The sequence below is a fragment of the Cynocephalus volans genome, chromosome 3, assembly GCF_027409185.1.
Source record: "Cynocephalus volans isolate mCynVol1 chromosome 3, mCynVol1.pri, whole genome shotgun sequence".
Lineage (NCBI taxonomy): Eukaryota > Metazoa > Chordata > Mammalia > Dermoptera > Cynocephalidae > Cynocephalus > Cynocephalus volans.
Window position 1 is genome coordinate 130,784,874 of NC_084462.1, and position 27,292 is coordinate 130,812,165.

Genomic DNA, 27,292 nt, shown 5'->3' on the forward strand with positions numbered 1-27,292 from the left:
TCATATTTTCTTGGATTTTTGTATTTCTTGTATCTCTACTTTTCATGTCTGGTCATCTGGTAGAGCAATTGCTTCTTCTATTACTCTGGACTGGGCTTTGAGGAGAGAGACTTCCTCTTCTTTTTCTGATCTCTGTTGGTGACACTCCTTGTGTCAATGTAACTGAGTGTCTGGTGGGCTGCCTGCACAGTGGCTGTGGCCACTACTATGGCATTGAGATGCTTTTTCAGCAGCCATGGCTATGGTGGTGGCTTTGGTGGGCACCCAGTGGAAGTGGTATTTTTGGCATGATCCTTGCCGGTTGCTGGATGGTGGGGTCTGCCCTTGGCTCCTGCCTAAGACCCCAATCATGTTTCTTCAAGAACTGAATTTCTTAGACTCCTAATCCCATGTTTTTTTTTTTTTTATCATCCTGGAGGAAGTTGCACTTTGAATATTTGACTTCTCGTGGAAAATTTTCCTTCAAGTTTTAACATATGGAAGAAAATGACATTTTAAAACCTAAGTTATTATTTAATTATCCAACTAATGTAGTCTGATTCTAAAGCTAAGAATACTGTACATTATTTCTTTTTTTCTTTTCATTTAAAAAAATTTATTGAACCAAAATTAATTGATTATACAAATTTTGGGGATTCAATATTGAGATATGTTGATCAAATAAATATTATTAGCATATATATTGTTACAAGTCATAATTATTCTTTATGCCCCTTGTCCAATCTGTCCCTATCCCGCTTTCCTTCCCCTTCCCCCCTTCTAATTACCCTAGATTTCTTCTCTCCTTCTGAAAGAATAATGGTTACTCTGTTGATTTGTTGCCTAGATGATCTGTTCAATGCTGAGAGGTGTGATCCCGTCCCCCAATATTATCATAGAGCAGATGCTTCTTCTGTCACTCTGAAATCTGTAGATTATTTCAATGTGACATCTAAAGAAAATAAGTTATCATTTAGAAGCATTTTTAGTGAGAACAAAGTCCCGCTTCATGAGCCCATGATGTGGACAGAACATAAAATACTCAGGCTTCAAACAGTAGCTTAGGAGAGGAGGCAGTGGAAACAGAATCTGGAATTCAGTTGTTCTATATCACAACAAATAAATTGCCTATTGTGAGGTGCCAAATCACAAGATGGGAAAAATTTCAAGACAGTTATGCAACCAGAGTAGCAGTACAAAGTATAAGTAAAATTTTAAAAGGAAGGGAATGTAATGTGCTAATGTGGACAATAAACCCAGCTGAGTAAAAAAGCATAATCCCAGGAATAGAAAGTGCTCTATGAAATAGGACAGCATATTGAGAATTTAAGTTCTGTAAAATGTGTTCATATACAAGCAGTTAAAACAGCAAAACAGGATAAAGAGAGAAATTAAACTCTATGGAAACAACTTGAGGACCAAAAACAACTGATACAAAATTAAACAAATTAGAAAGAGAAGGAAAAAATATACATGTGGCTTAAAGTTGCGTTACTAACATGGTAGAAAGACTTGATAAAATCATGGTACATACATATAGAAAAGAAACAGAATTTACAATTCAGAAAGGAACTAATAAATGGGAGGTCAAACACTATTCAATTCAAAAATAAAGTATTCTCGAGGTAGTGATTTGAACAAATGAAACTAAAAATTGCACGAAGTACAAGATTATTTTTTCTTAAAATACAGAACTCTTTTTTCCCAAGGGGGAAAAAAAAAAGATGTAGAATGCTTCATACTGGTACATACCCTACTTCAGTTTTGAACTTCAGTGATAAAGACATAGGTTTTCAGCAATCCAGAAGACAGAAAAAATTGCTCCCAGGAGAAGTGATGGCAACAGCAGTGGTGGTAAATGTATTCTAGATGTTTTCACAGTAATACACACAAACACACATGCAACATATATGTGTGTGCATATAAATATGCATGTGTGTATATATATTTAGAGAGAAAGAGAGACAGAAATATCTTCTGCTAATATATTTCTAAACTATAAAAACAAGAGTTAGTGATTCTCATATATTTTTAAAGCCAGGACACATAGTCCCTGTTATCTCTATGCTGTGGAATGAAGGCATCTGATGACAAAATCCAGCAAATTGAAGGACGGATCAAATAAAGACATGGGAATGGGGAAGCTGAGTAGAAAGGACTGGTGGACACTCTATTGATGTAATGCGAATATTAGAAGATATGGAATTTAAAAAGTAATGCTTATAAAACAGAATGTAAAATTTATACTTATTTTCTATTATTTTTAAGCTAAATGGCTGCCATTTAAAATTTGCCAACATTTTTTTCTTTAAAAGGGAAGATGTAAACTCATCTTTAAACAAAGTGCCTCTATCAGAAAATAACCACCTGTTTTTCTCATTTTAGCAATGTGGATGTAAAAGAGGAAAGTATGCATTATTCTGGGAGAATGGTATAACAGACTATCTGGCCTGGAACAGTCTGGAGACTTCTATAAGCTTTCTGGGGGGTGTTCAAAGTTCTGGGTAACTGTGGTAACATCCACTGAGGATTGGACGTTACCATTTAACCATCCATTGATGGTGAGTGGCCAGTGAGGACTTCCTGTAGGATTTGTATAATGTGGGAGTGAGAATTCTGGGTCTTGTGAGTTAAATCTGACCTCTGGGTTAAAATTTTTAGGGAAAGGATGGACTAATGCACAAAAATCCCTGATTAAGGAGAACATATATAAATCAAGAAAAATTATAAATACCTAATAAAAACACTTTACAAAAAAAATTCAAAGACCTAATCAAAAATTGTTGCTGCCCTACAATTTTTTTACATCAATTCTACTTAATAACTGAAGGTTCAGATTTTGTGTTGTGTTTCCATCATGTTATGATGCGTTTGTTGCAGGGTTTGATGAGACTCATAAATGAAAGCAACAGGAATGATTCTGGTAGTTGAAAAGTGCTCACCATACACCTATACATAAACATAAAAGCTATTTTAGTCTACATTAATATTGCATGGTATCCTGTTAGTGGTAAGAAAAACACGAATCACTTAATGAAGATACTTAAAGTGAACATCTTGCTGCTCTGAAAAGTAAGGAATAAAACTTTACATAGACTGTTTAGAATGTTACCATCATGATTATTAAGGATCTGTTTGTTTTTCCTCTAACATTAGAAAATAAAAGACAAAAGGCAGCAAAATGGAATACAGTGTAAAAGTACTGATACTTTTCAATGGTCTCCAGAACTTCATCTTGCTCCCCTATTATCTTGTTGATTGGGTATGATATTCTACTAATATAAATGTGTATCAGATTGTTTTGCCTATAGTGTTAATGATGCTTATTTTAATACTGTGGGTTGTTTTCTCGCTAGAACTATATTATATTAAGTTTGGGTGAATCAAATTCTTAAAGCATTCAATTATATTTATTTCTAATTATGATCTAAGAAAATACAATGGGCATAGAGTGGATTGTAACATGATAATAAATTATTTTGGAAAGCATGCGATTCCCAAATGTGTTTGTTTTATTTGGGACCTTTATTTGTGTCTATAACTTAAAGTTTGAGATTACTGAGCATCAGATGGCAAATGGTAAACAACCATTGTATTATTATGCCTTTCAATATTCCATAATGGGTAAATATGTATTGAGATCTTATGCTATACACAAATCATTCAGGCCAGGGGACCTATGTTTTAGAAATGTGTATATTAGAAGAACAAAAATGTTTCAGAGATCCTCTGGATGAATGAAGGACAGAGGGTTTACAGAAAAATAATGACATAAAGTGTGAATAAAAATTTCAGCTAAAGTTGCATCAAAAGATTACTAATAGGTAGTGTTGGAGAAACTGGCTAGTGCTTAGTTGTTATTATTTTTGTAGCTGACTCATTCAAGCAGCTAAACAATGATGACTCTCCTCTACATTTAGCACGTGGAAGTGAGTTATTGAAACCAAATATTCCCTGGACCACCTTGCTGAACTTGCTCCAGTTTCTAAGACTCATATCCTTTGGGTTTTACAGTTAGGAAGTATGGTGTATTTCATATTTCTGCCCTGCAAAGCTATATTACCCAGACTTAAATATTTAAATCTTTTGCAGAATTTGGCAGCATGAGCAAACAATGGCACTGGACTAGAAATTCTGTCTCCAGTTCTGTCAGTAATCGGGTGTGTGATATAGTTATGTCACTTAACCTCTAAGCTACAGTGTTATTATATATAAAACATCTGCACTGGAAGTATGGATAAAATAAAATAATGTGCTTGGAGGAGTTTTTAAAAATTAAAACATTCCATAAATATAATTATATATCATTCTATCAGATCTTACACTCCCTTCATAAAGTATCATTATTCTTTTTGTAATAATATGTATGTTATATAAAAATATCTAAGATCTTTATTAAGAATTCAAGTGTTTATTTCTCCCTGAGCATATCTTAGCTGTTTAATCATTAAATCTTATTCAGCAAATTAAGCTATTTTTTTTCTCTCTATTTTTAACCTGATAATATGGAACTATGAGAAAATATTTCCTTTACACAATTCATAAAAAAACCATGCATATTTGCTCCGAGCATTACCAGGTCACCTTTGTTTAATTGTGCAGTACTATTTAATGCAACATTCATTTAATAGATAAATAAAATTGTATAGTATGGCACTCCAAATAGTCCTGTAGATTAGTTTACATTTTCCACATAAATCAAGCTGGCATTACAACCATTTTTTCCACTTATATATAAAATTATTCTATTCTCCAGAATAAGCACTGGAGCAATAATACATTATGGAAATGTTCAAATAGAGTGATTAGATGTTCTACTAAAACTAGTCATTTTAATATGCTATAGTTTCTCTTAAGGTAACTATGAACAGAAAAAAACAAAACAAAACAGAAAATCAGCTGATTTCAATTTGACTACTCTTTACGTATGTGCCTTACGGATCCTATCATCTGAACCTTTTCTATCTCCTTTGATAATCATAGGATCCTGACATGTTTACTGGCCTCTCTGGCCCTCTGCCTCCCAATCATTAAAATCTAATCAATATCCTCTTTTTTTCTAACTAAGCACGTTTTAAGTTCTATCAGCAATACAAAGTTAAAGGAGAAAAAAAGCAGACATATAGTGACTAGGACTTGAGAATTACTTTGTTATGGTCAATGTGATACAATAAATGAGCATTATTTGTACAACAGTAAATTGTGATTCCATCTCTTCCTGGTGAGACAGTGCAATTTATTTCCCCTGTTGGATGTACTAAATCGGATTAGGTGTAAGTAAGAATTTTGAATTCTTAGTCTTTCAGGGAACGAGGATAGCGGTAGTAAGGGTCAGTCTTAACAGTTGAGCTAAACTACAAAAAGGGGCACTCCATGACTTGATCCTCAAAATCTCTCCAGCTACACTTGTGCCTTTGCTGTCTTCACTTTCACTCTAGCAATAATGAGGCCATCTCTGTCACCTGTACACAACATGTTGTTTCTAGTCTTCGAGCCTTTGTGCATGCTTGTGTCTCTGCCCCTTACACAGTTCCCAGTAAACTAAGTCCTGATGAGTCTTCAAAACTCAACTTAGACGTCACTTGAAGATTTCTGATTAGCCCTTCCACTGGTCAGAATTGAATCTTCCTTCATTAATGTTCTTGTAGCATCAAGAACTGTGGCATCTTTCCCTTTACTCATTGGCATGGAAATGCCCATGGCTATTTATGACTTACCAGCCAGATAGGACATTTTTAAGAATGGGAATTAGATCTTAGTAATGTTTGTATCCTCAGCATTTACTCCAATTGCTGACATGCAGATTCTCAATATATGATGTTTGAACTGATCTACAGAAATAGCTTAGAGATAATCAGATAAGCTTTTGAGATCTGCTTAGGAAGAAATTCAAATACGATATAAAAAATATAAATTTCTAGTTCATTAAAGCTGAATCTATACACTGTGAGGTAAAATACTGAGGGACCTACATGGTTAGAAGAAGGGTAGAATTAGTCTTTCTGACATATTCCAATAAACAAATCATTTTTTTCTTTATATCTGCATATTATAGAACTAATTATTTCAGTTCATAACTATGTCTTTATAACCCAGTTTTTCCTCTGACAGCACTTTACATATTTGGTGAAGATTAGTGGTGGTAAATTACCTTCAGCATAAATACAATGCAAAATTTAAGTTTTTCTAGTCACTAAATATAAAGAATTGCACAGGAAGGTCTGTACTTAACTTGCTCAATGCTTTCACTCTCTTTCTTTTGTTAACCAACTAAATATTGTGTGAATTAAATTTGGTGCCTCATTATAATTACATGAATGTAAGTCACAGACATATGAATATGAATTAATTTCACCAGATTTATTTCCTATTAATATCCATTTACACTAAAAGAGTTGTTTTATTTTATTAATTTATAACTCACTTTCTGTTTATGTACAGAGAATATTTGAAGTTGATGATTAGAAGTTTACTTTGGATAATAAAAGAAGTAGATATTTAGCATCATAGGGAAAGGGGAATTTGGAAAGGTAATCAGAAGGGAAGTGGAAGAATTCCAAACAAGTAGAATTGACGCTGGGAAAAAAAAAAATGTTTACTTCCCACATAACACAAATCGAACTATTAGAATAGAACTCACCTTAGAATAACATTGCTCTTGCTATGATTCATGAACATTATGTGTATCTGTGGTTTGGCTTAGGAACGTACATAATGTTCATCATACTTTTTATTTTTATGAGGACATATGTTCTGAAATTTAAATAATTGCCTTGTAAATCAACTTTTAGAAGGTAACCTAATGAATCTGTGATCTGCTTATATGTTTAAAAGAAAGTAAGTTCAGTTGGGTGGTCCTATTGAGTCTACAAATTTTTTCTGCCTCGTAGAATGTTTCATCAAAACACGTTTAAAGCAGTGTATCTGAAGTTCTAGGAGTTAATTTTCCCCAATTTCCACTAAGCTACAAATGTAGAGTCTTCTAGTTTTACACTATAGCATATTTTATTTCATTTTTCTTTTTTTCATTTTTTGATAAATTTATTTTTAAGTATGTTACATTATTTGACATTATTGCAAATAGGGCTTTCTAAATTTCCTATTCCAATTGTTTTCTGAAATGTATAGAAATACAATTATTCATGTATATTGACTTTAAACCTGCATACTTTTTTTCAGTCTGTATCAATTTTTATTTTTAATTTTTTAAATTTTTTATTTATTTTATTTTTATTATTTTTAAATTTTACTTCTCAATATACATTGTAATTGATTTTCATTACACTAAAAAAATTCTTTAGTGTAATATAAACAATTGGCAGCTTGAAAAATGGATATTTAAAATGGGTTGCCTCAGGATGAGAGGGAGGGGGGAAAGAGGAATTGGTAAAGGGATATGAAAATAAACTACATTGTATATTGACAAATTAAAATTAAAAAGTCTTTTTTAAATAATAAAATAAAATGGGTTGCCTTTGATATGTACAGGTTATGTTTTAACATGTTATTTCTAATATTGTATAACAATTAGAACAATCTACATTAAGAAATCCAAATAAAAGTAAAGAAAATCATGTGGATAACTAATTCATTAAAGAAAACATAAAAAATCAAACAAAAATATTTGCTAGTTTTAATTATGACAATTTAATCCTAGCATAAATTACAATTAATTATAATTTGATGCTTTTATTAATGAGATATATTTTGCAGATCATTTAAAAGTAGAAACAATAAAAGGGTATACAATTTTTCTCACTTTCTGTCTTTGCCATTTTTCTCAATTTTCATGTTCACCAATAAAGAAGAGCCATAATGCCAAGGTGTTCAGTTGAATACATGCTATCTTCATCAGTACTTTCTTGAATTATGTTATCATTAGCTTTTTAGGCATTTGCAGGGTTTTTTTTTTTTTTACATTATTGATTTTGATGTTTTCTTCAATCTCCACACATACCATGACTGTGTTAAATTAATGGTTTATGATGATAAGGTCAGAGAAAAAAATGCAAGAGTGGAGTAGTGAAAAATCAAAGATTAATATAAAAGATGGAGATTCATTCAAATGTCTCCCAAAAATCTCTTCTCTATAAGCCAAATATAGCTGTTTGTAAGAGCAGAGAACTGCATAAAATGAATTGACTTGTTATTAAATGGTCGATTGAATCAACATTCATGACGCAAATGGTAAATCAGTTCAAATATATACTTCAGGGCCTGAATTCTCAGGGCAAACATTTTCCATTGATTTGTTACATCATTTAATTGCTTTATATATTGTTTTCAAGTACCGATTTAGTGTCTAGGACTGAACTGTCTATAGGAGAAAGTACAAAGATAAATCAATCACAACTTTAGCTTTAACTAGCTTTAATAAGCTTACAGTCTCTGGGTTAAAAAACGAACATAGTGGGCTTAAATAAGCATACAACTAAATAAGAATACAACATGTACAGTTGGAAAGTGACCTAAAGATTAAATCAAATATTGCATATAAAGCATTTACTACAGTGTTTACCATATAGTGAGTGTTTCACTATGCTTGGTTTTGTTGTTATGGATATTGTTGTCATTGTTAACTTGGGCTTAGAGGTAGGAGGTCATATGTCAGTAGGGAGGTTCAATACAGATGTCTTGACAGAGTTGACATGCATTATCTTTAGGTAGAAGAGCAAGGGAGAGATGTAAATCAAATAGGCACGGACACTAGAAATAGGTGGAAGCATGAAAACATGGGGATATGAAAACTGAGCTGTCTACTAGGGCTGCAATAGGGAGTACATTTGTAATAGATGAGAAGGCTTGATGCCAAGAAGGTGGGGCTGATAATCTCAGGCTAAAGAGTTTAGGATTAATTTATGAGGCAGTGAGAAACACAGAACCCCAAGATAATATAATGTCAGAAAGTGAAGTCGTTACCGAAGACATGGTAGGCAAGAGGCAAGGGGGGTTTGATACAGGACTTTGAAAATGAAAACATGAATGTAATATATGTTTCAAAAATTAGGATTCTGAGAAAAATACTGATAAAATTAGAGAGGAGAAAAAATGAACCCCCCAAATGAAGAATCACAGAAATCTAAGGAGCCAGGATAAAATAAAATTAAATTAAAATAAAATGAAATACAATACAATAAAATAATAAAATAAAATAAATAAAATAAAAATAATATGGAGAGGTAAGATGACCCATTGGTCAAAAGGGGGTCAACAACTTGGAAAAAGTTTCCCTGACTAAACACTAAGATAGTACCAGTAAAGCATTAAATTACTCTGCTTGTTTTTTTGGGAGAAAACATAACATTGCTAGTAGGATATTGGCAAAAATCCATTTAAAAGTTTTAGTTTTATTACTGAAATTTATATTTTTTACACATATCTACAGCAAAGGATACAGTGGAAAGAGTCCGAAAACTGCCATCTGAATTTTATCTTTTTCAGTTGCTACATTTGTCAATTCAGTTAAAACACTTGCTTTCTCTGGTTCTCAATTTCTTTAGCCATAAAGAAAATGGGGGGTGGGGTACATATTCTTCATAGGATTACTTTGAGTATTCCTCAAAGTATTCCACAGCATATGATCCAAATTATATTATTTATAGTACTTAAAATATTTTCCAAAAAAATGTAGAATTCATTGTTACAGAACATCTTTAAATCTGTTATATTTTCAGGATTGACATACCACAGTAGGTGAGTTAATTTCTTTATCATTCAAAATTTGTTTTGTACAGTTCACTTTGTATAATTAACACAGATTTATCATTTCATATAAAAATAATTCCTGAGTATGCAATTAAAAAATAAATGCACTGGAGAAGCTGTGATTATACACATTTCAGTGACTCACCCTGAATATCTATATGTTTCCATTTCAGGGAAGAAAAAGAGCCTGAAACCCTCTTATTGCCCTACTAATTTGGAACCTGTGATAACGTAACTTGGACTGGGCATTTGGAGCTGTGATAAATGTCTTACCAAACAAATTCATAGTGAATACAGCTATCATGAATCCTTTTTAATGGATGATTTATTATATTTTTGGAAATATATGCTTATAATTTCAAAATTAAAGAAATGAAAATAACAGTCTAAACTCATATCTTTGTTAATACAGTCAGGATATGTTCAAAATTAATAGGAAATTATTGAGATTTTGCATAAGTCACAGGCAAATGCCTCTAAAACACTTGCTTAAAATATTTTATCTCCCATTCTGAAGTAGTTTTAAAAATTTTCTTCCACATTCTGTCCTATTTTCTGTCTTCTTTTTCTTTTTTTGCTGTTGTTGCTGTGTTTCCATCTTGCAAAGTACCTGCATTTTACGTGTAACCGCCTTTTTTATTCAGAAAAGTAGAAGATATCACATATCTATTTATGTCTCTATTTCTCCTGCTTCCCATTTGTGTTTATCTAGTCTGATCCACTTTTATCAAGGTGCTTTATCCTTGAAATTGACTTTTCAAGCTTATCAAAGGAAAACATTTTTCTGACTTCATGCTCCTTTGATGCCTACAGGTTTTGTTTAGATCCAGATAGGGAAGCCTAAGTTCATTAAGGGCCTCTGGCCCAAAGGGCCAAAGAGAATTAATCCAGGCTCACAATCAAGAAAATAAAAAGCATATAAGTCTAGTTTTATTTTTATATCATTTTTAGTAAGAAATAAAAAATATTCTGTTGATTGATATTTTAAATTGAGTAGAAAACACATATACTAAGAAATAAAATTCATTATAATTCTATATTATGTCCAACTACAAAAGAGATACAGACACAAAAAGAGAGAACAGAAGAGAACAAAGAAATAAAACATGACATAGCATCAGGATCTTACCAAAGCCTGAAAGCAGAGCTGAAATATTTATATCAATACAGCAAACTTCAAAATTCAGAAGAAAAAAAGACACAACAATATTCACATGATTTCTTAAGTAAATGGTTTCAAAATTCCACATAAAGCTGAAAAATACAGTTATCCAAAAAAAAAAAAAAAATCTTCCTTTGCCCTCATCTATTAGAGATTCAAGACCTGTCTTTTTTGCTCTGGTAGGTGGAATATATATGTTCTCAAATTTTAAAGGAGAGATTCCACATAAATGGATTAACACTATCATCTTGTGCTACTTTAGATTTGAGTATTGCTTCTAATAAACGTTAAAGCACATTGCATGAAATAGGAGCTACATGATGTCAAGCTATTAAAGAGGACCTCCATGCAAAATGTATATGTTTGCTTTGGAATTATCTTTCTGTCACCGTGTTGAATTTTAGACTCAATATGTCCAGTATTTTTTACTCTCCGTTCTTCTTCCCAGTGCACAATGACTGTTTCTTCTTTGATATGAACTCTTACAGACACAGGCACACATACATACATCAATATATGCAGACACACACACCAGTACACACAAACACACACACATATCCGCAAACTACAGAGAAGGACAGTTAAAATTGTACTGTTTTAGAGCCCAGATTGATTATGTGCTATGGAAATGTCATAATTTTTTGTTAGGGTAATAGGCTTTTTATTCCTTTCATTTTCTTTTTTGAAGAAACACTTCTAATAGTCCATTCAGTTGTCACAAGACAGTCTAAATAGGAGGGCATTATCGTGAAGAGAACTAAATTATTATACAAATAAGTAAGATATATATGAGTTGCACCTTCTGTTAGTGGCTCAGGATTGGGAAGTAAGGATCTCACCCCAGATGGAAATTAATGAGAGACTTAACAAAAAGAAATTGCTTACGGATAGAAATGCTAATGATACCTATCTGGGAACACTGATCATTCATTCAAAATATCTTCTTCTCTTATTTAACCCCTCCCAAGTTTCTGGAAACTTAGAAACTAGGCACAACCTAGTGTGTTCTGTCCCTTAGCCCTAGATTAAAACTACTTTGGAGAAATTATGAAAAAAGAGTATGTCCAATAAACCAAGTCACGTAAGGAGAAAAATTATAGTTGCTAAGGGAGAGATAATGGTGAAGGAGATATTGAAAACACAGGGGGAATTCAGAGTGAGAGATTTACAGAAGAATTGAGACCCCCAGAAATTCTCAGAAATATTAGGAGGTAGGCTAGGCAACTTCCCAAATTAATTGTAAGGCTCAAGCCATTTTACAAGGTTTAAATTGAGAAAATCTAAACAGAATGAGACAATTAGGGAAAATCTTTTTATACATTCATACCTATATCTATTTATTGTGGTAAACTCAAATATAAAAATATATACCAAAAACATGTGGCTGTTAAGACAAAGCATAATTAACTTCCATCACCCCCTCCTCTTTGCTCAGGTGGCACCTCTGGTATGTCACTTATGTGAAAAGTTTTTCGTCTGCTTCCACATTGGATGATAATCTTATCTAGGACACAGATTACTTTTAATTCCTATTTGAATTTCCCTTAGTCTAGCACAGAAATTGACACATTTTTATTCACTGAATTAATGTGTATTGAATGAATTAATTAAATATTTATTGAACAAATTATTTAAAGCTTTCTAATTTGAATACTACTTAAAGTGAAAAAAACACGAGAAATAATTTCATTACCTTAGAAAAGAATGAAACATTTAGCAATAAATTAAACATGACTGAACCAAGAATCAAAACAATGCCAGTGTCTTGAGTTTATATAATGTAGGAAGAATTGGTTGTTATTTTGACCAAAATAGAAGAAATAAGGAAGTATGCAAAACAACCATGGTGAAGCATGAAAGGTGCACTACAAGTAAATGTTCTTTTGTAATTTGGCTTTATTTTTTTTAAGTCAGTTCATTGTTTTTATTGCTGTTTAAATAAGTATAAAAGGATCTGGAAGAATCAGCATTCTATAGGTGAGCTAATTAAAATATAAAAAAATTACTGGAGCCTAAAGTTCAGGGGTTGTAAGGTAAGATATGATTCTTAATAAACACTGGTTTATGTAGTTACCAATGTTGAAACCCAAGAATTATGATCAAGCTACAATTTGGGATCAAGTGTACGCCATAGCATAGTATGGCCTGGTGCCCATCTTAAGAAGTATACAGAAGGAAAAAGTCCAAGAAAAAGTCCAAGAGAAAGTCCAAGTTACGTAGAACTCTAGAGAAAACCAGTCTGACTGTGTGAAATACAGAGTGACAAGGTATGTTCCATCTTTAAACAAGGAGCAATAGACTCAAATTATAACCACCTAAAAGTGTGTGTATGTGTTTGTAGAGGGAGAGAAAGATTGAGAGGGAGAGAGACTTTTGAAGGTTAGAATCTTGAAAAGCTGCCTGAAAAAGTAGCTGTATTTTACCAAGAATATTGGAGGAAACCTAATACATGTAATAAAGGATTGTCACATGATTTATTAAATGTTACTTTGGATGTTGCCCAAGATCTAAATGGCCATTTCAATTGAAATCTTTTCCAACTCCAGACAAATACTAATGTGTGTGTTCTGAGCAAATTAGTTTTTCTTACCCAAATAAATTGATATAATACATTTAAACATGGGAAGCAAATTTCTTTTTAACAGATTGCTCTGGGAGGGTGGGAAATCTCAGAAACTTTTCAAAAAAACACTTGCTAAAGGAAAAGGGAGATTTAACTTTTAAATTAGGCATTTGACATAAAATGGCTTTTGAGAGAGAAATACTAATTTTCAGCCTACCACATCTTTCCATTGCTTTGTAATATTTACCTGCTTTACAGATAAACTGCAAAGAATATCTACACAGAAACTGGCATGCAAACAAAAATGAAATAATTTAAGTTGATTTTCCAAGTATTATGATGTTATATATGTATTTTTTTTTCTTCATATTATGTGGATGTTTGGCTACTTCAAGAAGGAATCATACAGCAGTGTCCTTAATAAGACAGCAGATCTACAGTCTTTAAAAATAAGTACTTGCAAAATAACACATACGAGGTATCTTAAAATGTTCATGGAAATATTCATGCTATCTTTTAATTCTATTTCTCCACAGACTTTAAAAAGTAGCCTCATATTTGTATGCATGATATTTGGACTAGTATACGGATCTACTATTGTACCTAGAGATCAACCCTCTTCTAAATTGAAGTTAAAACATAAAACAAACAAAGTGAAGGTTAAGGTAAAATTCACAAGATGACATCTTTTATAAACTTTAATAATCTTAGCTCATCAGGCAATGATATCTTGTCTGTACTAAAAATGCCTTTTCAGTAAGATTTCAAATGCATTGCACTTTCTGTAGATGTAATAGTTGCCAAGTACATATAGTTATATGTGCTTCTGGTCTTAACATTGTCTTTTATTTTTTATTCTTGTCTTTTATTAGAACACACATCTGAGTTATTTTAACACTGGGAACTTGTTGCAATAAAATTTTGTCATGCATGTATCGTCTCTTTAATTCAAGGATGCAGTTTCTAGAAGACTCCAGAAATAATTAATAAAATACATTGTTTCTTTTGTATACTTATATGTGTTAAATATAAATCAGACAATTTCATGGTAACAATTTTCAAACTTGAAAATTATTTAGGGATCATCTTAATAAGTCCTTCAGTTGCACAGAAAATTTTGGTGGTAGACACAGAAAAGTCACAAAATTAAAATTGGCACTGCTAGACTCTAAGCTCATCCATGTTCTATAGCACCATAGGGTAACTCTAGTTAATAACAATTTAGTGTATACTTTCAGATAGCTTGAAGAGAGGATTGTGAATGTTCCCAACACAAAGAAATGATAAATGTTTGAGATGATGGATATGTTCATTAACCTGATTTGATCATCATACATTGTGTACATGTATCAAAATATCACACAGTACCCCATAAATATGTACAATTATTATGTGGCAATTAAAATTAAAAAAAATAAATTATCCAAAAATAAAAAATTTGGCACTGCCAGAATTAGAATTCAGTGCCAAAATTAGAATCTATCCTATTTTTAGTTCCCTATTTTCCCACTATTTCAGAGTGTACCCATATTTATAGTTATGGTAAAAACTGTGTGTGTAGTGTTATGTCTTCATTAACATAATTGCAGCTAAAACATGACCAAATTTTTAATAATTAATTGAAATTATTGAAAAAAATATAATTGAATATGAAATAAAGGAAAAACATGACTATATTTCAAATAATACATTAATTTATGCATTGACTGATCAAGACACTTTTGGAAGATGTAATTATAACTCATGAAGTAAAGACCCTATATACTCTGTTATAAGAGAAAAAGAGAGAGTTGGAGATAGAAAATATATACATATTACTTAGGAGTAGAAAATTGAAATTGCTAAGTCCAGGAGGGAAAAAAGCTGCAGATTTAGAAGATATAGCTGGAGATTTCAGGGGATACCCTGGTGAAATGGCATTTGAGTGATGCCTTGAAGATGGTAAAAAAGTGGGCTCATAGAGATGACTTGAAGATATTCATGACAAAGGGAATAAAATTACAAAAAAGCACTAAGTTCAAAAGTGCATGCGATAATGAACTGTTCACCTAGGTTGGAATATGAAGTATGATCTCATGAAGGGTGGACAATATTGTTTGCTAGTTTAGGAGACTGAACTTTGAATTATAGGAAATGAGTAGCCATAGAGAGTTTCCATAGAGGGAACCATGCTTACATACATCTTTCTGCTGTAGAGTGTGGTTACCCAGGCCAAGTCAATCACAGCCAGTTGGAGTTAATCCTTGGCTAAGAGGCAAAATGGGTCAAGCTTTTTACAGGTAGATCTGAAAATGAGAACCACTAAGCATAAAGAAAACATAGAAAATTGAGTTGATAGTTGAGAAGATGGCAGCGTTTAAGCTCCTGGAACCCTCTACACTCTCTTGCCTACAACAGTTAGGCAAGAATTTTCTGTCACTTGCAACTGAAAGTATTTCTGGTCACAGGCATGCTCATCTGACAGCAATGCTGTGAAGGGAAAGAAAAGATCAGAGGTGGGAGAAAACGACAGGAATTTCTTCAGGAGGTAAGAGTCTTACCTTTGAAAATGACAGTTGTAATAGAAAAGTAGGAATGAATTCAGAGGAGGTTTTGGGTAACATTTAGGGAGTATTATCTCTGTGTCAAATACCGGGCTAAACACTTTTCAGGAATCATCTAATTTAATCCTCAGAGAAATCCATATATAATGAAATTTCTTTCCATCGTGGTAAATATGCAAAATGAATATTTACAGAAATTATGGTTAAAGTAGCAATGCTGGAATTCAACCCGGGTCTTTAATTTCAGGATTCAATATCCTAATTTTTAAATGTATTTTGGGAAAAAGGGAAGACAGAATAGCCATTCTGAGTTTGGTAACAGAGAGGAAAGGGACTTTTTTAAGTGAGATAGGTAATTCAAGAGGAGAAAAAATAATTGAGGGGAATCAGTATAAGTTTAATTTTAGTCACATTAGATTTTAGAATTCATCAGGAAACTAAGTTAACATTCCACAGAAACTAGCTGAATGTCTCAGATATGAATTTGGGGAAAATCTGCATAGCACTGATAGTTTATGTCATTATATTGCCAAGAAAGAGTGTGGAGTAAGAGAAGAGTAGGATCAAACTCTGATTTGGAGATAGAAAAAATAAATAGCAATCAAAACATGATTAGAAAGTAAAAACAGAACTAGCATATACAACATCATAAAAGACAAGGAAAGATAATGCATTAACAGAAATGAACTTAATAAACATGACTTTTGCATGAAGCCAACTCTGAGACAGACAGACAGTAAAATAGACAAATGCATGGATGAATGGATAAGTAGGTAGATAGGTAGAGAGATATACAGATAGATAAATATCACACACATTCATATCTTTATAAATATTTGCATATGCATCTGTATTTATGTATATATGTGATTGATTGTATGATTGATACATTTGTACATTAGGGTTTCAAGTGTGTCAAAACTTCAAATACTCAAAATACTTATATCTGTTAATTCAGCTACAAAGCACTATATTCATCATTTTATTTTGTACATGAGGCAGTTATTTTGTGTTTAAGAACATACGATGGTACTTCAAAAGGTTTGTGGAAAGATTCATATTCTATTTCAATTCTGTTTTTCCACAAACTTTTTGAAGTACTCATACATCCTTAAATACTAGAATCACCAGAAAAAAATGTTGACACTGACAAGCACAAAGAAACTCAGAAATCAGATTATTTCTGCCATTTTATCCAATTTATTTTCAATGCAAATAATTTAAATGACAAGAAGCTGCTTCCTATTTTTCTTTAATACTTTTCAGCTTCCTGTTTGGTTTTTAATATTTTCCTCCCTTGATTAATTTCATATAATTATATCCTTCTTAAATTAAAAAAAACAGTACTTCTCAAATTATATAACAATCCTTTTCAAAGAAAATATTTTACAACCTTCATTTCATTCATTGAGAAACAATATTGAAGAACAATATCCAGCATTGATTAATTTCCAAGAAAAGTATGTGATTTCTCCCCCTTTGAAAATAGTTTTAAATTAGGGAGAAGGAGTAATTTCCACATTTAGAGTAAGTGTTATTAAGTGCAAAGTCAAGGGATAATTTCTTTCAACTTCACAATGCATGATCAGCTTAAAGTCCTGAGGTTTCCTTTTGAAGAAATTTTACTTTAGCTTATTACAATCTTTAAGGCTTCAAGGAAATACTCGTTTGCTAGAAGAAAGGTACTCATATGACAGATCAAAACAATGTTCGAACAGTATGAAACATAGTTACTACCTGCCAAACTCAGACACAAAGCCAAAAGGACTAAAAGAAAGAATATAGGCACAGCAGTTCACAGAAGATGAGTCAAAAAGCAAGTTAAAAAATATATGTTGGAAACATACTACACTTAATACACAAAACTATACTTACTGTGATCAAATGAAGAAAAATGTGAGTAAAAGAATTGCTAAAGAAGTTTAGCCTGCCAGATGAAGAGAGTAGATACAGTTTAATTGATTGAAAAAACTTTTTTCCTACTGCATGAGAATTTGACTTTCTTTTAAAATTCTATCTCTGATCCCCTGGTAACCTGACAAGGGAAGAACGTCAGCTATGAATTTAGGTGACATTTCTATATTAAATTGTTCCTGAATTGGGAGGAATGTTAATACCTGCTAGGACACTGTAGCTTTGAGCTTAGTACAATGACTTGTAATTGGCATATCTCTTCAAGGACCCTGGAAATTACGCCTATAGATGTGCTGCAAGAGACATTTGCTCCTGTGGGGCAGAGGATTCTGCCAGAGTTCCCATCCCCACATTACAAAGATCTTGTCTCCTTGTATGTGTGCCGTCATCCAGGCAGTGGTTCTTAACCTGCGGTGATTTTGCCAGTCGGGGGACATTTGACAATGCGTGGAGACATTTTTTACTGTCATGACATGGAGGGAGGAGCATGCTACTACTAGATGACCCCCCCCCCCCGCCACCACCCCAAACAACAAAGAATTATTTGGGGCAGGAAAACAGCTGTATGCAATTGGAACATTTAGCAGTATGGCTGGCCTCTATGCACTAGATGCCAGTAACATTCCTCCTCTTCTAATCATGAAAATAAAAAATATTTTCACACATTTTCAAAGGTCTCCAGGAAATGGGGTGTAGGGGAACATGCTGTCAATTTGTGGTTTCTGTCCTATATCCTTGGGAGTGAATTTGATGCCAAAAGTCCTATGAGTTTGAAAGTAATTGAACCTAAGAAGACCAATGATAGATTATACAATAGAGTTTACTATAAAATAACTTATATAATAGAATATAATATAGCCCAATATAATGTAACATATACAAAACAAAAATCTGTGGCTGGTATTAAATATTAAAATATTATGTTGTATTGAACAGTTGATAATCAATATAGATAAAATTGCTAACAACATATAAGCTAAAATTCCATATGAACAATTCTGGCAGGTGGATTAAACATTCTGGTAAATGTGCATCCCCTGCCAGAGGGATACCAAGTCATATCCTCTCCTCACAACAGTGGCCTTTGATTTTTCACTTCCTGATTGGCTTTATCATGCAGACTGAATTGCCTTTTTTACCTTCAATTGCTTATATTGTTACCTAACTTCTGAAGTGATTATGTATTTTTCTCCTGATGAGAGACTCATGTCTTTTTTCATACTTCATATTTCCCTCTGTACTAAGCACATTATTTATGGTATATTTAAAATAAATTGATAACATCATAGGCATATTCATGTGATATTTTTCACCTCTATGTATGATTTATTTTCATGATTCATTATTATTACTTTCTTATTTTCATGAGAGAAGATTATAGTATTTAGGAAATGCCTAAATTCTGTATTTGTGAAGAATGCATTTATTTTGGAAAAAAAGATAAATCTATTTTTAACTAGGAATGAAAAAAATGTTTACAGTTTCATATATATTTATGTATGTGTTTGCATTCATTCTCTTAAAAGAGAATACATTTCTTTAAAGAAAAAAAGCGAGGGAGGAGGAGACAATAAGGCCCCAGGAAAAGAGGCACATAAACTTTTTTCATTCAAAATACACTTAACTTAATCACATATCTGAAGGGTTTCAAGTGGAAAATACTCTTGTAGAATTGTTATGGAAATGCTATAATCATCCACTTGAATTCATTTCTGCACTATTGGGGTAGGCAGATGCACTTAGCCAGCAGTATCATTAAATAGTCTTGGCTGGGTTAAGTTGTACTTTCAACCATTTTGTTCAAACCAGCTGGTTCCTATCCTCCTTCTTTGCATAGATGCTGAATATAAAACTTTTAATAGATAAGATTCTTTAAAATATTAATCTATGGTTGTACCTAAATTAAAAGAGCACCAGAGATGGAACCAGAAAAATAAACTATGCACTTATTCTTTTTATATCAGCCATATATGTGATGAACAGATCCACTTTCTAGATAACGTGTAGTCTGTTGCTCAGTCTAATTTTTATGCTTGTGCTTGACACTGAGCAGTCTTTTAGAAAGGAAGAGTTCCTTTCTACTTTCTTGAAAAATTCCTTGGATGGTTACCTATCCCTTAGATGGTTATGTTCAGTGCTATGATCTCTGCAAGAGTTAAAAAACAGAGAGCAAGGACAATGTCCAGTATGGAAGGAGCAGTTCAGCTAAAGTAAATTCATGTGGAGTATACTATAAAGCAAATGTATTTCACAGGGCATATTTTCCAAAGCCCTGTAGTCTCAGGTTTAGCCTAACCTTTTGGAATTACATGTAGAAATGTTAACCTGGCAAAAGACAGGAAACTTTTCTCAGGTTAAAGTCTTTGTAACACAGCAAAGTTGCTGGCTCAAGGACAGACAAGTTACTTAATTGATATGTAAAATACTGAGGAAATTGCTGTAGGGGAAAACAGTGTTTGCTAAGATCCAGATTTTGTTGGTGGATCGACTCAACCTTTTGCAAACTGCATTATGGAGTGTCACTTTGCTTGTTTTACTGACGTTACCAGCCTATATTGTTAAACTATACTTAGCTATAACCACATCTATGTTCTTTCTGTAACTTCCTGGTATGGCAAATAAATGCAGGGAAAGAACCCCAGTTCATGGTTAATTTCCAAAGGAAGGAATACCTCTCTCTTGAGGGTTCTGGGAAATTAACCTCTTTGGGGTCTCTCACTGCTCAGAAGATATGGGCTTTGAGTAATCCTTTTTTGCAGGTCTGTCACCCAGGGGAAGAGAAGTGATAAATCCATGTGAGGCAAAGCAACAAATTCACCCTAGAAACTTTAAAAAAATAATATGTCCACTTGAGAAGTTCAATTTTCAAATATTCAGGAGTAATGTAAATTCACAGGAAAATTTAGTATGATATATGTATATGTAGGTTAACTTGAAATAATAATCCTAGAGTTTACTTTGTACAGAGTTTAAGTTGACCACAATCATATAAATATATTGTTTCTTCTTTTTTAATAAGGGAAGAGGGGGAAAGTAAGATAGGAGAAAATGCTATAATACTAATGTTTCAAAATATTCACGTTGCCTTGGGATTCTATTAATTAATGTTTCTAATAACTAATGAAAACAACAGAACAACTAATATGGCCATTTAATTAAAATAAGGGAATATTGAGTAATAAAGGCTGAGTTCTATTTAATACTCACTAATGTTAAAATATGAATAATGAATGCTTAAAATATTGAACATTTTCTTAGTAAACTAAAGGCTTTCCTCATACTAGTACAGTATATTACAAAGTTCCCTGATAAGAAGACAAAATTAGGAATGTCTTGCCCAGTAGAGTTTTAGCTCTAAACTTTTCCTACAACAGAGACCCTGAAGATGAATCAGTTAATCAGGAATCTACCAATTTGTCAAGTACTGTGCAAGTGCAAAAAATATAAGAGTTGCTTTGGCCCACAAGGAGTTTAAATTATAGTAGAAATGTATCAATCAGCCTTAGCAAAAACAATAAAATATGGTGCTATGCTCTGAATGCTTGTGCTTCCCCCAAAATTTGTAGATTAAAACCTAACCACCAGTGTGATAGGAGCCTTTTGGAGGTGAGTAGTTCATGAGGACTCCACCCTAAAGAATGGGATTAGTACCCTTATATAAGAGACCCCAGGAAGCTAGATAGCCCATATGAGGACACAGCAAGAAGGCACCATCTATGAAGCAGAGAACAAGCCATCACCCTTACTCTTGGACTTACCAGCCTGCAGAAAGTTAAGAAATAAATTTTTGTTGTTTATGCAACACCTAGTTTATGATATTTTTCTTATAGCAGCCCAAATGCACTAAGACATAGAGTACATAAGAAATGATTCACAGGTAAGAAAATGAATTTCTTTTAGCTTAAAATACACCAAAACTTACATATTAAAATTAAAATGATAATGATAAAAATAGTAATTTCCATTGTGTCCTTATGGTAAGCAATGTCCTAGTTACTTGGTGAAATTATTTTAAACTTTAAATACTAACTGAAAAATGGGAAACACTCTCCCTGTTTGGAAATGAGAAAACTGAAGCTCAGAGAAATTAAGATATTTGCCAAGAGCCATACATATAGTAATAAGTAGTAAAACTAAGATTCTATGTGTCAAAAAAGAATATACTCTAAATGCTTTCTTCAAAGTTATCATTGTTACAGCAGCAGCAGATGTATAGTTGGATGCAGCCATCACCTAAAACATTTAGAAAATAACTGAACTTACCATTAATGTTTCTGATGCAGTCTTTTGAATAAACTAGGTCTTCAACTTTTGAGGATTAATTTATTTTATGGAAGGAAACTAAAGGCAATTAAAATCAAGTCACTTTGGTGAAAGAGAAAATGCAATTAGACAATAATAGTTTAGGGTAAAAACTTTACAATCATTAGAAGTATTTCTTTGTGTTGCTCAAGCTAACTTTATAGGCAATATTACAGGAGAGTTTTGAGCAAGACCAACTGTGAAATAAAAATTAATGATTTTGAAAGAAGTATATCATCTAATGTGTGTTCAAATGAAATTTTATTTTGAAGTCTAAATTATTGTGATCAGACTAATGCCAGTGTCCACAGACCTATCTATCAAGGAAGGTTCTTTACAGTCACCAAGAGGCATTCGAAAGAGGTGGAACTTAGCTAGAACTTAAATGGTAAAGAAGAATTGAAGTCTTGGTGTGAACAGGAAGTGAGCAGTAGGAGACTAGCCAGACAAACAACACTGAATTACCATGTCTATGAGACTGAGAAGAGATGGACTAAGTTATTACGGAAAATAAAAAACACAACTGGGTAAGTAGGGCTTTTCAGGTTACTGAGCTGGAAGCCATTTTATCGCCCTGCTAATAGATTAAAATTTGTTCATCCATTTATAAATTTCTTTGGATAACTTTGAACATCTTTCTGTGTGAATATAACATCCTTGTTTCCTCTCTCACCTTACCAATAGTTACCTTATGTTTGATATTAGCTTTAATTTAATCCTTAGTCACACTGATATTTTCAGAACAAATTTTCTTTTTAAAAAATCCAAAAAGTAGTTATATGATCTCAATACGGTCATTCTACCGAGTGCGCCATGGGCTCGGCCCCTCAATACGGTCATTCTATATGTCTTGACACTACAGAAAATTACTCAGTGATTTGTCCAATGATGGTGAGCATATCGTTATAGCACTTTCCAATCTGTCTTTAATTTTCTTTTTCTTTATAAGGTTCATGAAATTTTGCTTTTGTTGAATATTTATTTTCATTGAAAGTAATTGACATATACTATTCACTAGATTTCTTGAGAAAAAGAGAAAGAAATAAAGCCTTGATCTGTGGCTCTGTCTTCTTCATCCAATTTGGTCTTGCTTTGGGAACTGAAACAGGTAGGGAACACAGGTTTTTCAGTAGCTCTGATTACTTTCTTCATAATTTTTCTTCATTTTGAATATAGAAATTATAAGGGGTGCAGGAAATCTCATTTGGAGATAGGTGAAAGGCAGTTACTTAATAAAACTTAACAATATTGTCAGTCTTTGGTTTTCAGTATATGTTTTATACTTTATAACAGAAATATCTTGTTGTTTGTTGCAGGTGCAACAAATGTGCATACATATGATGAAGCCTTAATAACAAAAGTGACATTTGATGCAGTACATGTCTTCTCCAACTGATTTTCAAGAAATGTACCTCAAAGTATACTCATTTCACTAATAGATTTTAACACTGCTTTGAAATGAAACCATTTAAAAGACAATTTATAATAAAAATAAAATATTACAATTTATCAAATTAAAATTATAAGATGTAATTTTATAAGTATATAAATATAATATAAATATATGAAAACACAATAATTTCTTTTAGGAACCATACGCACATCCTAGTTTCTTCAATTAAGAGACATTTAAAAAAACAATGGCATCTTCATTTATGAATATTCAAATGATCAGTAGTCTAATGGATAAATAAAAAATCATTTTTATTAGTTACTTTGTGTAGGAAATTGCTTTAGTTTTGTTCAATTAACTCTATACATACTATGATTTTTAAGTATATGAATTAATTAGCATATATAATGTCTTTATTTTTAATTATTCTACTCTAGTGCTGCTTCAAATAAAAATGAGCCAAACAGTTAACAAAATAATTATTTTACAGTTCTAAAAACATGTGAATAAAATTAAGTAATGGCTGAAAAGTTAAAATTATGTTATTAAAGCTCTATATTGTACTTTATAGTTTCATCTAGCTGTTTTTAAAAAATTTAATTTGAAAGCACTTTAAAAAAATTATATTTGCAACTTCCTATTTTGGTTCATATCATGTGTGGTAACCAGCAATTACAGGAGTTAAAAATCATACAAAATAAGCCTGTTTTCTAAGAGTGAGAAATGTGCACAAGAATTTAATAATTTAAATTACTTCACTGTAATTAAATTATTCTTAACAAAATATAAAATAGTCTAACTCTAGGCTTCTTTCCCTCACTATGTACACATTTTAAAAAGAAAGAAATTATTTGGAAATAGTAAATACTTCAAAAATTTTTAGTAAACTTCATAATTTTATAAATGATATTGCTTTATTTTTTAACACAACATTGCTTAAGAATAAACCTCATTTGGAGATTTAGAACATTAAACTAAATTAAACTAAATAAAATAAATCCATTATTTATATAATATAGGAATATATATACTATTTATATTTTTGCCTGTACAACCTACACTCATCAAGTCTTACGTATAATTAATTCTGTGATCTTTTAGTCTTTCTGATTGGTTATTATTTAATTGGACATAAGTAAAACTAAACAAGGAACAAAATGTATCTTGGAGGTACTTGATTTTTTTCTTATTTGTTATAACCATCTCTTTTTCATTATTTTATATTTCAAAACAAATAAAATTATTATATGTGTGTGTTTGTGTGTAAAATAAACAGTTTGAGAGTTTGTCAATATAATAGAAGTTTAAAGAAAAAAAATCTTAAACTAAGGTATAGAGTTCAAGTCCTGAAAAAGAGTTAAAATAACTTGACATCTTTTCCCTTCAAATACTTGGACAATTTCAGGTATCAAACTCTATGCAACGAGTCCTCAGATACTCCTGAAACCTAAATAATAAAATCAGACATTCAAGAACCAAGAAGTACGTAATATATATATATATATATATATATATATATATATTCTTATTCTATTTGTTATAATCACTTGCATTTAATCAACAAGTTTACTGAATATCTATAATGTAAAATACTTTATTCTCAGAATACAAAGTATATGAAGCATAACTTGTTAGCTGCAATGATCGGATTAATTGCTGAGGATGATATAAACACGTGCAAATGTATGTATATATGCATGCATGTGTTTGTGCATGCATGTATGAAATAGCTAGTATTTTATATTCCATATCAATTTTTCTCACATGTAGCATAGCTATCCAAGTTAAGCAAAAACTGGTATTATTTTCATACATTAAAAACATCACAATAAAGATTAGAATGTTTATCATTTAAAAAATATTATCAGAAAAAAAAATTATCCGGATTCCTGCATTATTAGTTCTCCAGGAATAAGGCTCAGGTAGGCATGTAGGCTGGACCTGCTAGCAGGGAGTCTATACTGAGGAAACAATCCTCTGATTTACTCAGTAATATTCTGGCATAGTTACTGGTTATTTGAACCTGGCAAGTACTCAGACACATATCCAGAGTCTTCAGAAAAGTTGGAAATATACGAAAGGGAGCTTCCTAAAAGATATGATGGCATCCTCACCTGGAACTGACAAGACTGCTGGCATCCAGCTGCCTTCCTGGGCAGGCCGGGGAAGTTGCCTCTGAGAGGAGTTGTGCCCTGTGAAGTCACCTTGAGATGCAGATAAATTGCATCTTTTTACCTACATTAAAATAATTAAACTTTGCCTCTGTCTATCTGTGTTTTTTAGTCAGTTGCCCCCCTTTCACACTAGAGACAACCGTGCCAGTATTTATGATCATCCACTATTATAGAATTGAATTTTAAAATATTGTGTGGAGCTTATAGTTTCTAGGGGACCTATTAAGAAGCAGGAGGGAAAAAGGAAATTTAGTTAACATAGAATTCTGGAATTAAGAATATCCTATAGAGATTGGCGATCCTGATTCTTAAAAGTTTAATTTAAAATTCCCTAGAGCCACTGGGTTCTGTAACTTTTATTTGTATTAGAATATTCCTAGAGAGGAGTGAGCAGAGTGAAAAGCTTTGGGAATATTGAAGCTTTGTGCATAACTCCAGATGAGGCACAGAATCCTGTGCTTAATAACAAAATTAAAGTGTTCCAAATTATATCAAATTCCTCTGTGTCACTTGAGGGTGCTTCCAATTTTTTAGAAAATTAAGGTGTAGTTTCTCTTTCTCTTTCTTTTATTTTGTCTGAAAACCATTTTCACATGTACCTTATACCCATGAGCACACTGTCATGAATATAAAAACCGTTAAGAAAAAAGCAATATTGAACTGCTGAATGGGACTCAAAATCTAAAACCTGCATCATTCAGAGAAAAAAACTAATAATTTATTGAAAATCAGCCAAGTTATTTGACATTTGTTTGCAAAAACCAGTTTGCATATTTATAGGACAAATAGCATACCTGGAAACTGAGTTTCTATAAAAGAGGGACAGGCAATGGTTAAGCAGCATCCAGAACCTTGCCCCACTCGTCCACCCAACATACCTCATACATAAATGCATTTGCTGCTAAACAGTTCCAAAGCATAATATTTTCATATTTTAATTATTCTTTTAAATTTAAAACCATTTAATTCATTCTGCCAACAACCAAATCTAATATAAAAATAGACATTTTTGAACTAAATTCTGTTTTCAATTTTCTGAGTTACAATGAATAACAAACACATTGCTTTTTCACAGTTTCATCTAATTCAACTGCTTTCTTGAAGATATTACTACCACGTACTTAACAAATAGTACAACAGTTAGAGATTGTATAGATTGTGTTTAGTTTGCTTCTTCTCTTTCAGCAATATCCACACCACCTGGCAGCTCAGATACCGGGCATTCTCTAATAACCCAACACCAGTAACATCATTAAGTTTTTATCATCCCTTAAATTTTTGGATTTAGGTATTTTTAATTCTAAAAGCAAACATAAAGCCCGCAAATGTCTACAATTTTTTTTGTTAGAACTGTAACTGTGATTTTTAACAAAAATAGTTAAAAATTTATCTTATTCAACTTTAACAGTTAAACAATTATCTATTAAGAGCACCTAAAATTTGTTGGAATTACCTCTATATTAGTAGATAATTATGTAACCCACTGTTACAACTTCAGATATGCAAACATAGTATTTCAATGATTAGGTCTCCACAATTTAAGCAAAGGAATGCCTT

The 27,292-nt window shown here is 32.1% G+C and overlaps 1 protein-coding gene across 1 annotated transcript in view; it reads right to left on the reverse strand.

Moving 5' to 3' along the window:
* The window catches only part of MDGA2 (MAM domain containing glycosylphosphatidylinositol anchor 2), an 800,938-nt gene that overhangs the window by 154,451 nt on the left and 619,195 nt on the right, over positions 1-27,292 (reverse strand). The gene's annotated exons all lie outside the window — the stretch shown is intronic.